Source organism: Bubalus bubalis, chromosome 6 (genome assembly GCF_019923935.1).
Source record: "Bubalus bubalis isolate 160015118507 breed Murrah chromosome 6, NDDB_SH_1, whole genome shotgun sequence".
Classification (NCBI taxonomy): Eukaryota; Metazoa; Chordata; class Mammalia; order Artiodactyla; family Bovidae; genus Bubalus; species Bubalus bubalis.
In genome coordinates, this window is record NC_059162.1 from 73384252 (window position 1) to 73396857 (window position 12606).

The 12606-nt window shown below is 38.6% G+C and overlaps 1 protein-coding gene across 3 annotated transcripts in view; it reads left to right on the top strand.

Moving 5' to 3' along the window:
- Positions 1 to 12606, top strand: part of NEGR1 (neuronal growth regulator 1) — a 1028214-nt gene that overhangs the window by 849729 nt on the left and 165879 nt on the right. The gene's annotated exons all lie outside the window — the stretch shown is intronic.

Sequence of the window (12606 nt, forward strand, 5' to 3'; positions counted from 1 at the left end):
TGTAAAGTGGAGCCTGACTCAAACTCAGTTCTATCCGGTTAGCAAAAACTGCACTCTTTTTTAAAGCTACTGAGAATTTTCCCCTTATGTCCAGGCTTTATCAGACTAGAAGGCAAAAGTCAGGAGAATCTTTCCTACTTCAGAGAAGAAAATGAATATAGAGGGTTCAGGATGGGGAACACATGTATACCTGTGGCGGATTCATTTTGATATTTGGCAAAACTAATACAGTTATAAGCTCACTCTTTTATATAGCATCAAATAATCCTCAGATTAACAGCTATTAGAGTCTTGGCTTGTCCTATGTGAGACACAAAATGTTGGGTCTGAGAGCTAAAGATAATTCTAATCACCTCAACAGAAATCCAATGTAGTCTAGAGGACAAAAGGTGGAATTTGTGCTCAAACAACTTGGGATTGATAACTGTTGGGTGACTTTGGGAAAACTGTTCTGCCTCTCAAAGTTCTAGTGTTCCCATCTGGTAGTATTTACCTTACAGAATTGAAAGAACCACAGTAAATTAGATTAGCTCTATGGTGGGAAACTATACAATGCCTGGAACATATTAAAATCATGTATACGGAATGTTAATTTTATTACTTCTCCTTACTGATAGTAGTGAAGGGCTTCAACATAGATAATGGGAAGGGAAAGAAATTTGAAAAAGATGATCTGGGTTTAAGTCCTAGTTCTGCTGTTTGTCAGCTATTTAACCTGGAGATAGGGCTTCCCTGGTGGCTCAGATGGTAAAGCATCTGCCCACAATGCAGGAGACCTGAGTTCGATTCCTGGCTTGGGAAGATCCCTTGGAGAAGGAAATGGCAGTCCACTCCAGCACTCTTGCCTGGAAAATCCCATGGACGGAAGAACCTGATAGGCCACAATCCAGGGGGTCGCAAAGAGTCGGACACGACCAAGTGACTTCACTTCACTTCAACCTGGAGATAATCTCTGAGACTCAATTGCCTCACCTTTAAGTGAATATTATAATAATAGGTTCCTTTAATATCTCTCAGGATCACTGTAAATTACATATGAAAGGTCTTTATAAAAGATGTAAAAGTTCTTTTGCAAATATGCACACAAAAGTTCTTTATAAATAATGATTCCAAATATAGTTATTATCACTGTCCTCTTCATCATCACCGCATCTTCTTTGTGACTAGGACAATAGCTTTCTAAAATAACTGTAGTTGTTAACTGTGAATGCTGGACTTCAAGTGAAAGCGATACATTGGTCTTCAGAAAACACTTTGAGAACCACTTAGTAGAATACCACTGAGTGGCAACCCACTCCAGTATTCTTGTCTGGTTAATCCCATGGACAGAAGAGTCTGGAAGGCTACAGTCCATGAGGTTGCAAAGAGTTGGCAAAGAGGGAATGGTAGAATCTAAGGTTCAAAATGCAGGTTTAAACAGAATTTGGGAGTCTTTAAAGACCTGAAAGACATTTGGAATCCCTGAAGTTTTTTTGCCAGAGTGGTGACATGTACTGTGTTGGGATAGGAAATAGTAGCATGAAAATGTGTACACATTTGGTGTTGTTTCCTGAGTAATAAATCCACCGCCAACAGTGGGGTCATCCAGAGCCAATAACAGTTCAACCTGGTAAAAACTTCAAATACATATCCTAGGAATTTGATAAAAAACTTGATGTATTATTTTGTTGGTGGTGGTTTCAGAATACTTCTCTGGGAGCTTTTGTGATGATGGAACTATTCTGCATGGTATTGGGATAGTGGACATATGACTATGTTTTTGTCAAAGCCCATAAAAGTATATACCATAAAAAATGAACTTATTGCATGCAAATTTAGAAAATCAAACAGGATGTTGAGAAAACCCAAGATAGAACACACACTATGACAAATGAATCTAACTGTGTAAAAAATGAATCATATAACCACACTGAAACACGTGAGGAGGAAAGGAGCTGATCTGAGGAACTTCATAAAATTATCTTTTGATTTGATACTGTCAGGCTAAAGATAAAAATGAACTGTACTCAAGCTGGTAAATTTATTTCTCATGAGATTATGGTTAGCAATTCTAAAACTAATATTACATATATACTAGGGTTGAACAAGTAAGTAAATATATTAGACTAGAGTCAGCTTTTACATTATTTAGGAAAGGAATTACAAATAAGCAAAAACAAAATGCTAGAATTAACTATGTGGTAGTTATACGGAAAAGGCAATGGCACCCCACTCCAGTACTCTTGCCTGGAAAATCCCATGGATGGAGGAGCCTGGTAGGCTGCAGTCCATGGGGTGGCTAAGAGTCGGACACAACTGAGCGACTTCACTTTCACTTTTCACTTTCATGCATTGGAGAAGGAAATGGCAACCCACTCCAGTGCTCTTGCCTGGAGAATCCCAGGGATGGGGGAGCCTGGTGGGATGCTGTCTATGGGGTGGCATAGAGCCGAACACGATTAAGCAACTTAGCAGCAGCAGTTTATTGGAGTTGGAGATACCACTATGAACTTATTTTGATTTTAATATACAGAAATAGATACAGAAAGAAATATAGATATATATTCCCTACTACTGCTTTCTGAGATGCCAAGAGCAGTGATACCACATTAGTGGCAAGCACATGTATTGATAGCACCCAGATCTAGGTTCCTAATACCATTCTCCAGTAAAAGAGAGCAGGCATCCTTGGATAAATGGCTGATTCTAGGACTGGGCAGGTAAAATGCAAGGTGAGCCTGGAACATTTTGTGACACCAAGATATAAGGAACTGAATTAAAAAAAAGGATGAGTGATGCTGAAAAACATGACAAAAACTGGGACAATTTTGAGCTACAAAATAAATGTTGATAGTACTGAGCTATAACTGAGTTCGGTGATGGACAGGGAGGCCTGGCGTGCTGCGATTCATGGGGTCGCAAAGAGTCGGACACGACTGAGCGACTGAACTAACTAACTAACTAATTCATACTGATAAATGATTTAATACATAAATGAAGGGGAAGGAGTAATCATCCCTTACAGAAGAATTCCAATTAATGAATTTAAGAATGAGAGAAACACAAAACCACTGTCAGAGCAGCATAGTAGTAACTGTTGCAGGTATGGTCTATGGACGTTAAAATAAGGGGAAATTTTAAAAAAGAAAGAAGATATCTGCATATCCTCAAAATATTTCCCACCAATTACTGTGGTGATTTTAACATATGTCCACAAATTATTTGATACTCCCCCCTCTAGAAGTGGAGCTTAATTCCTCTCCCCTTTGGTACAAGGGAATCCCTGGTAACTCAGATGGAAAAGAATCTGCCTATTATGAGGAAGACCTGGGTTCCATCCTTGGAGTGACCTACAGCAAAAGAATGGAGTATAAAAAGGAAAAATAGTAACTTTACATTGGAGAAACATCATAGAAACTGTCATATCAAACAACTATAGTTAACAAGTAAGAAGATATATTGATAAAATACTCCCCCAATATGATAGGAAAATAAGGGCATATCAGCTCTGTGGGTTTCTTCCCCCAAATATAGAAATCTAAATTGATTAGCATTCTGCAAAACATATCAATCAGTAAGTCTGAGTGTAAAGATTAAAAAAAAAAAAAAAAGAACCAAATGCATATCGAAGACTGGAGGAGGCTAAAGAGACAAGAGAAGAAAATGCAATAGGGTACCCTGTATTGGATCTTGTAATACAAAAGGATGTTAGTGGAAAAACTGGGAAAATCTGAATACAATCTATAGTTTACTTAATGATATTATACCACTGTTAATATCCAAGTATTGATAATTTTGTTCATAGCATCACCATGTACAAAGCTAGTGCAGGTGATGGAATTCCAGTTTAGCTATTTCAAATCTTAAAAGATGATGTTGTCAAAGTGCTGCACTCAACATGCCAGCTAATTTGGAAAACTCAGCAATGGCCACAGGACTGGAAAAGGTCAGATTTTATTCCAATCCCAAAGAAAGGCAATGCCAAAGAATGTTCAAATACCATACAGTTGCACTCATCTCACACTCTAGCAACTTCAGTTCAGTTCAGTTGCTCAGTCAAATCTGACTAATAGCGACCCCACAGACTGCAGCATGCCAGGCTTACCTGTAAATCACAAACTCCTGGAGCTTACTCAAACTCATATCCATTATGTTGGTGATGCCATCCAACCATCTAATCCTCTGTCATCACCTTATCCTCTCACCTTCAATCTTGCCCAGCATCAGTGTCTGCAAATGAGTCAGTTCTTCGCATCAGGTGGCCAAAGTATTGGAGTTTCACCTTTAGCAGCGTTCCTTCCAAAGAATATTCAGGACTGATTTCCTTCAGGATGAACTAGTTGGATCTCCTTGCTGTCCAAGGGACTGTTAAGAGTCTTCTCCCAACACCACAGTTCAAAAGCATCAATTCTTTGGCTCTCAGCTTTCTTTATATTCCAACTCTCACATCCATACATGACTACTGGAAAAACCATAGCTTTGACTATACAGACTGTTGTTGGCAAATTAATGTCCCTGCTTTCTAATATGCTGTCTAGGTCAATCATAACTTTTCTTCCAAGGAGCAAGTGTCTTAATTTCATGGCTGCAGTCACCATCTGCAGTGATTTTGGAGCCCAGGAAAATAATGTCTCTCACTGTTTCCATTGTTTCCCCATCTATTTGCTATGAAGTGATGGGACCAGATGCCATGATCTTCATTTTCTGAATGTTGAGTTTTAAGCCAACTTTTGCATTTTCCTCTTTCATTTTCATCAAGAGGCTTTTTAGTTCTTCTTTGCTTTCTGCCATAAGTTAAATAAGCAGGGTGACAAAATACAGCATTGACATACTCCTTTCCCAATTTGGAACCAGTCCGTTGCTTCATGTGCAGTTCTAACTGCTGCTTCTTGACCTGCATACAGACTCTCAGGAGGCAGATCAGCTGATCTGGTATTCCCATCTCTTTAAGAAGTTTCCACAGTTTGTTGTGATCCACACAGTCAAAGGCTTTGTGTAGGTAATAAAGCAGAAGTAGATGTTTTTCTGGAACTCTCTCAATTTTTGATGATCGAGCAGATGTTGGCAATTTGATCTCTGGTTCATCTGCCTTTTCTAAAACCAGCTTAAACATCTGGAAGTGCATGGTTCATGTACTGTTGAAGCATGGCTTAGAGAATTTTGAACATTACTTTGCTAGCATGTGCTGCTGCTGCTGCTAAGTCACTTCAGTCGTGTCGGACTCTGTGCGACCCCATAGACGGCAGCCCACCAGGCTCCCCCGTCCCTGGGATTCTCCAGGCAAGAACACTGGAGTGGGTTGCCATTTTGTGAGATGAGCGCAACTGTGCAGTAGTTTGAGCATTCTGTGGCATTCCTTTTCTTTGGGATTGAAATGAAAACTGACCTTTTCCAGTCCTGTGGCCACTACTGAGCTTTCCAAATTTGTTGGCATACTGAATACAGCACTTTCACAGCATCATCCTTTAGGATTTGAAATAACTCAACTGGAATTCATCTCCTCCACTAGCTTTGTTTGAAGTGATGCTTCCTAAGGCCCAATTGACTATACATTCCAGAATGTCTATCTCTAGGTGAGTGATCACACCATTGTAGTTATCTGGGTCATGAAGTCTTTTTTGTATAGTTCTGAGTATTCTTGACATCACTTAATACTTTCAGCTTGTGTTGAGTCGATACCATTTAAGTCCTATATTGAGCCCAACTTTGCATGAAATGTTCCCTTGGTATCTCTAATTTCTTGAAGAGATTTCTAGTCTTTCCCATTCTTTTGTTTTCCTCTATTTCTTTGCATTGATCACTGAGGAAGGCTTTCTTATCTCTCCTTGCTATTCTTTGGAACTCTCCATTCAAATGGGTATATCTTTCCTTTTCTCCTTTGTGTTTTGCTTCTCTTCTTTTCACAGCTATTTGTAAGGCCTCCTCAGACAACCATTTTGCCTTTTTGCATTTCTTTTTCTTGGGGATGGTCTTGATCACTGCCTCCTGTGCATTGTCACAAACCTCCATCCATAGTTCTTCAGGCACTCTATCAGATCTAATCCCTTAAATCTGATTGTCACTTCCACTCTATAATTGTAAGAGATTTGATTTAGGTCATACCTTTTATTTTGGGGGGCTCTAAAATCACTGCAGATGGTGATTGCAGCCATGAAATTAAAATACGCTTACTCCTTGGAAGGGACCAACCTAGATAGCATATTGAAAAACAGTGACATTACTTTGCCAACAAAGGTCCATCTAGTCAAGGCTATGGTTTTTCCAGTGGTCATGTATGGATGTGAGAGTTGGACTGTGAAGAAAGCTGAGTGCCAAAGAATTGATGCTTTTGAACTGTGGTGTTGGAGAAGACTCTTGAGAGTCCCTTGGACTGCAGAGAGATCCAACCAGTCCATTCTGAAGGAGATGAGCCCTGGGTGTTCTTTGGAAGGAATGATGCTAAAGCTGAAACTCCAGTACTTTGGCCACCTGATGCGAAGAGTTGACTCATTGTAAAAGACTCTGATGCTGGGAGGAATTGGGGGCAGGAGGAAAAGGGGATGACAGAGGACGAGATGGCTGGATGGCATCACCGACTCAATGGATGTGAATTTGAGTGAACTCTGGGAGTTGGTGATGGACAGGGAGGCCTGGCGTGCTGCGATTCATGGGGTCACAAAGAGTCAGACACGACTGAGCAACTGAACTGAACTGAACTGAATGGTCTAGTGATTTTCCCGTCTTTCTGCAATTTAAATCTGAATTTGGCAATAAGGAGTTCATGATATGAGCCACAGTCAGCACCCAGTCTTTTTTTTTTTTTTGCTGATTATATAGAGCTTCTCCATCTTTGGCTGCAAAGAATATAATCAGTCTGATTTTGGTGTTGACCGTCTGGTGATGTCCACGTGTAGAGTCTTCCCTTGTGTTGTTGGAAGAGTGTGTTTGCTATGATCAGTGCATTCTCTTGGCAAAACTCTATTAGCCTTGTGCAGCATGCATGCTGCACAAGGACATTCTGTACTCCAAGGCCAAATTTGCCTCTTACTCCAGGTATTTCTTGACTTCCTACTTCCTACAAAATTTCCAAGTCAGGCTTCAACAGTACATGAACCATGAACTTCAAATGGATTTAGAAACTTCAAGCTGGATTTAGAAAAGGCAGAGGAACCAGAGAACAAATTGCCAACATCCATTGGATCATTGAAAAAGCAAGGGAGTTCCAGAACAACATCTACTTTTGCTTTATTGACTATGCCAAAGCCTTTGACTATGTGGATCACAAAAACCTGTGGAAACTTCTTAAAGAGATGGGAATACCAGACCACCTGACATGCCTCCTGAGAAATCTATATGCAGGTCAGGAAGAAACAGTTAGAACTGGACATGGAACAACAGACTGGTTCCAAATCTGGAAAGGTGTACATCAAGGCTGTATATTGTCACCCTGCTTATTTAACTTATATACAGAGTACAACATTTTCAGTGCTGGGCTGGATGAAGCCCAAGCTGGAATCAAGATTTCTGGGAGAAATATCAATAACCTCAGATATGCAGATGACACCACCCTTATGGCAGAAAGAGAAGAAGACCTAAGGAGTCTCTTGATGAAAGTGAAAGTGGAGAGTGAAAATGTTGGCTTAAAGCTCAACATTCAGAAAACGAAGATCATGGCATCCAGTCCCATCACTTCATGGCAAATAGTTGGGGAAACAATGGAAACAGTGAGAGACTTAATTTTCCTGGGTTCCAAAATCACTGTAGATGGTGACTGCAGCCATGAAATTAAAAGACGCTTGCTCCTTGGAAGGAAAGTTATGATCAACCTAGACAGCATATTAGAAAGCAGGGACATTACTTTGCCGGCAAAGGTCCATCTAGTCAAAGCTATGGTTTTTCCAGTGGTCATGTATAGATGTGAGTGTTGGACTATAAAGAAAGCTGAGCACTGAAGAATTGATGCTTTTGAACTGTGGTGTCAGAGAAGACTCTCGAGAATCTCTTGGACTTCAAGGAGATCAAACCAGGCAATCCTAAAGGAAATCAGTCCTGAATATTCATTGGAGGGACTGATGCTGAAGCTGAAACTGCAGTTCCTTGAACACCAGATGCAAAGAACTGACTCATTTGAAAACACCCTGATGCTGGGAAAGATTGAAGGTGGGAGGAGAAGGGGATGACAGAGGATTAGATGGTTGGATGGCATCCCCAACTCAGTGGACATAATTTTGAGCAGGCTCCCAGAGTTGGTGATGGACAGGGAAGCCTGGCATGCTGCAGTCCATTAGGTCGCAGAGAGTCAGACATGACTGAGAAACTGAACTGAACTGATTGATAATTTTATTATTTATAATTGATATTTAATAAATGATAATTGCATAAGATTTTCATTTTAGAGGAAGATAGGTGAAAAGTATATGGGGACTCTGTTCTATGATCCCTCTATACATCTAAAATTAAAAGTTAAAAAATTATGTCAAAATAAAGACTTTGCTTTATTAAAAATGATGAACAAATTAATTTATCCAATGGAATTAAGCAATTGGAAACACTAGAAATATTTTTTTAATACTTGCTTTCTTCCTCACATTGATTTATTTTCTCCAAGTGTCTGATGTAATTTTCAGAGCATTTTGAAACTGCCATTCCCTCTCTCCCATACCACCTCCAGCAGCATTTATCTGGAATAGAATCAACTTTCCCAAGCTTTACCATACTAAAAAATCAGCAATTTCAAGCTCTCACCAATACCAACTCAGGATTTACTCTCCTGCTTTCATATCTCACCCAGTTATTTTGTGCAATTCTCTAGGTGGTTGTTTCTCAGATAAGCCTTCCCAAAGGCATTTGCATTTTCCATAAAGATATGTGAAAGATTAACTATACCTTCCTTAAGGGACTAATTTTTTAACTGCAAGCTATTAGGCTTAGTATGTGGATGCCTGTAGTGGAGGAAAGTCTGATTTCTTCAAATCAAACTATAGAATATTTCTAAAGCCATTCCAACTCACAGCCTTCCTAATTTAAGGGTTTCTCATCCTTTGCCAGAGAAGGCAATGGCACCCCACTCCAGTACTCTTGCCTGGAAAATCCCATGAACGGAGGAGCCTGGTAGGCTGCAGTCCATGGGGTCGCTAAGAGTCAGATACAACTAAGTGACCTCACTTTCACTTTTCATTTTCATGGATTGTAGAAGGAAATGGCAACCCTCTCCAGTGTTCTTGCCTGGAGAATCCCAGGGACGGGGGAGCCTGGTGGACTGCCGTCTATGGGGTCGCACAGAGTCGGACACGACTGAAGCAACTTAGCAGCAGCAGCAGCAGCAGCATCCTTTGCCAAATGTGCTTTCCACATTCCTAATCATTTCATGCAAAATAAAAATTAGACATCTGTTGAGATATCTTCAGTCCTCTATTTTACACATCTGTTGTTCTGTGACCCTTCTTATTAGGAAGATTTATCACCATATGTAGTCATAAAAAAGACAGGAGAATAGGTTAATTGAATATTTATGTGTAACTTCAAAACAGAATATATACTCCTCCCCTCCATGGTTTGCACTTTGGGAATATAATTTTCCCTCTCTTTTCCTTTGGGTTTCATCTTCCCTGAATGGAGTTGTGTGAGTATGTGTTTATTAACTTGTGTGTGTAAATAGAAAATATATAAAATTCATATCAAAACATTGTCACCGAGAGGATAGAATAGTAACTTGTTGTACATAGATTCTTTTTCTTAGAATTGTATATATATCCAAGACAATATGTGCAATGGGATTCATACATTATCATGATAAATGCTTCTGAAATTTCCGAGTAAGCCAGGAAATTTGATTTGACATAATGGTCATATTGTTTCAATTTTTCAAATAGTAAAGACATTTGTTTCCATTCACTGATAGAGCTATGTGCGCCTCTCTCTTCAGCACATGCTTCCCATTTTCTGTCTAGCCAATCTTTTGACTAGGTAATAAGTAACATTGTCTCAGACATATAAGAATTTAAGGCATATTACATGGAAATATGAGTTCTATGCTTCAAATGCTAAAATCTATCAGGGAAACCCCTGTTTCAGCGCCATGTAGAGACTGCTATTATGCATTAAGTTTTGATGAATCTGGCTCTCAGAATTCATCTAGAAACTATTTTATTTTTATTTAAAGAGAAGAGGTTTAGCAACTGATATCTTATAGTACATTAAATAATATTCTCTAGAGAACAAACGTATAGACACCAAGAGGGGAGGAGGGGGTGAGGTGAAATGGGATTGACAAATATATATACTACTATGTATAAAATGGATAACTAATGAGAACTTACTGTATAACACAGGGAACTCTATTCAATGTTCTGTGGTAACTTAAATGAGAAGGAAATCCAAAACATAGGGGAAATATATATATATATATATATATAGCTTATTTGCTTTGTTTTTCTGTTTTCGGCAGAAAATAACATAACATTGTAAGGCAACTATACTCCAATAATTTTTTAAAAATATTATCTAAATAGGTATGTCAAGTTCAGGACTTTGTACCATCTTTTATAATCTAGTTATATCAAATATAAGATGATCTATATTCATTATATAACACTGTAGAAAAAACCGTTTACTGAATATGCAGGCTAATATTTAAGAACATTATCAGATAGAAACCTAAACAGAAACTTGGAAGAATTTCTCAAGGATCTTTTCCTCAAACCTATGTATTATTAATACCCCATTGAAGGTGAAGGACACTTGAAGATATTTCCAATCCATAGGGTTACAAAGAGCAACAAAGGAACACTAGAAGAGATTTTTATCTGTTCAAAGATAGAGTGCAGTCTTACCAAAGAATATTTATCTTCTTTCAATGAATCTTTGCTAACTTATTTCTTAAATAACCTATGAAAGGAATAGAATTTGACAAAATATTAAACTTTGAACATTAACTGGCTGTTTCTATGTTCTGTGTATACTTAGCTGGAGTCATCAAATTTTCACTCTTGGTCACTATTTAGAGTAGCACGTTAATTCTCTCTTCCTTTAGGCAGTGAACATATATATGGTACCTTTATCTATATATCTTTTGCAAATAATAAACTTTCTAAAGGGCTTCCCAGGTGGGTCAGTGGTGAAGAATCTGCCTGCCAATGCAGAGGTCGCAGGAGACATGGGTTGGCAAGATCGCCTGGAGAAGGAAATGGCAACTCACTCCAGGATTCTTGTCTGTATAATCCTATGGACAGGAGCCTGAGGGCTATAATCCAGGGGGTCGCAAAGGGTGCGGAATGACTACACATACACACAGACATTCTAAAAATACTATGCTTATGTTTCAGATAACATTATGAACCAAGACTCAGAAAGAAAATTCTCTTTCTCTGTCTAAGGCAGGGAGGGTGACTTGACACACAGACTTATTTCCTCTTCTCTCCCCTGGCAGACACTGCTAATCAGCCTTGATCTTTTTTGCTACTTAGCTAATTACAGCCTCCAAATACCCACTACCAATCAGTTATGATTGACATGTAAGAAGTACCTATTTTCTTAGAGACATCTGAGAATGACTAGCTATTTAAACTGGGATATGATGTAAAATATATGTGATCTGTAATTTGGGACTATGCAGAGATCAGAGCATCCATAACTACAGCTTCTCAATTCATTACTTCCAAGGTTAGTAATGCTTTCTCAAATTCAGTTCCAAGTGGCTGCTTCCCATCTATCAGAGGAAAAGGAATCCTTTGAAAGAGTTGCCCTTACAGGAGGGATGGAGAAAATCAAAACTGTTGAGTACTTTGGGGTACTTGTTTTTCTCTGGCAATACTGAAAAGATCTTGAGCTTAGAGATCTTGATTTCTTGGATTTGTTGCGCTGAAGCTTCCTCTGTAAATATCCGAACTGCTCTCATTTCAGCCTTCTAGTGGGCTCTACATGCAGGGCATCTTTGGTTCTGTAACCTGGCAAATGAAATCCAGAGGAGAAAAAATTCAGGAGCTTGATGCTCAAAGTGATTCTCTAATCAAGAGAATTAAGAAATTCAGCCTCAAGGTTTTCTTGTAGGTTGTCTAAATCTTTTTACCAGGAAAAAGAAGAGAGTAGGGGTCTGTAAAAAAGTACTGTCCCGGAATAGAGATTTAATACCCTATGCTGAATTTCTTGGAACTTGGGGGCAATAATAGGAAGCAGAGAGTGAAAACCCCAATACAATAGATGATTTTCTGGCTGCAAACTCTTCACCTTTTGAACAATTAAGTGACTCATTCTTCCTTAAAACAGAAACTCTCTGTCTTGGAAGCTGAAGAACACCCCCTGATAATTAAATGGCCTCTGCTAGCTGACATATACTCAGAGAATAATAAGGTTGTTTGATTTTTATATTAGTATTTCATTTTTTTAAATATTGTCTCTAATTAGCAGCTTAATATTGTCTAATTAGCAAAATAATATGACCCACAAGTAGCTCTTGATTGACGTCTGTCTCATTTATACTTCATTAAGGCCCAGTTTTTCAGTAATAGAAAAACCAACATTAAAAAAAAAATATTTTTAGGGTTAAAAAGTTATTTAAACCATTTTATTTGCCTACTCTAGCATCTAATATGTCTGAAAAGCTTAAAGATGAAAGTCAAACAGCAAAATTATTTTTATTCACAAAAGTAT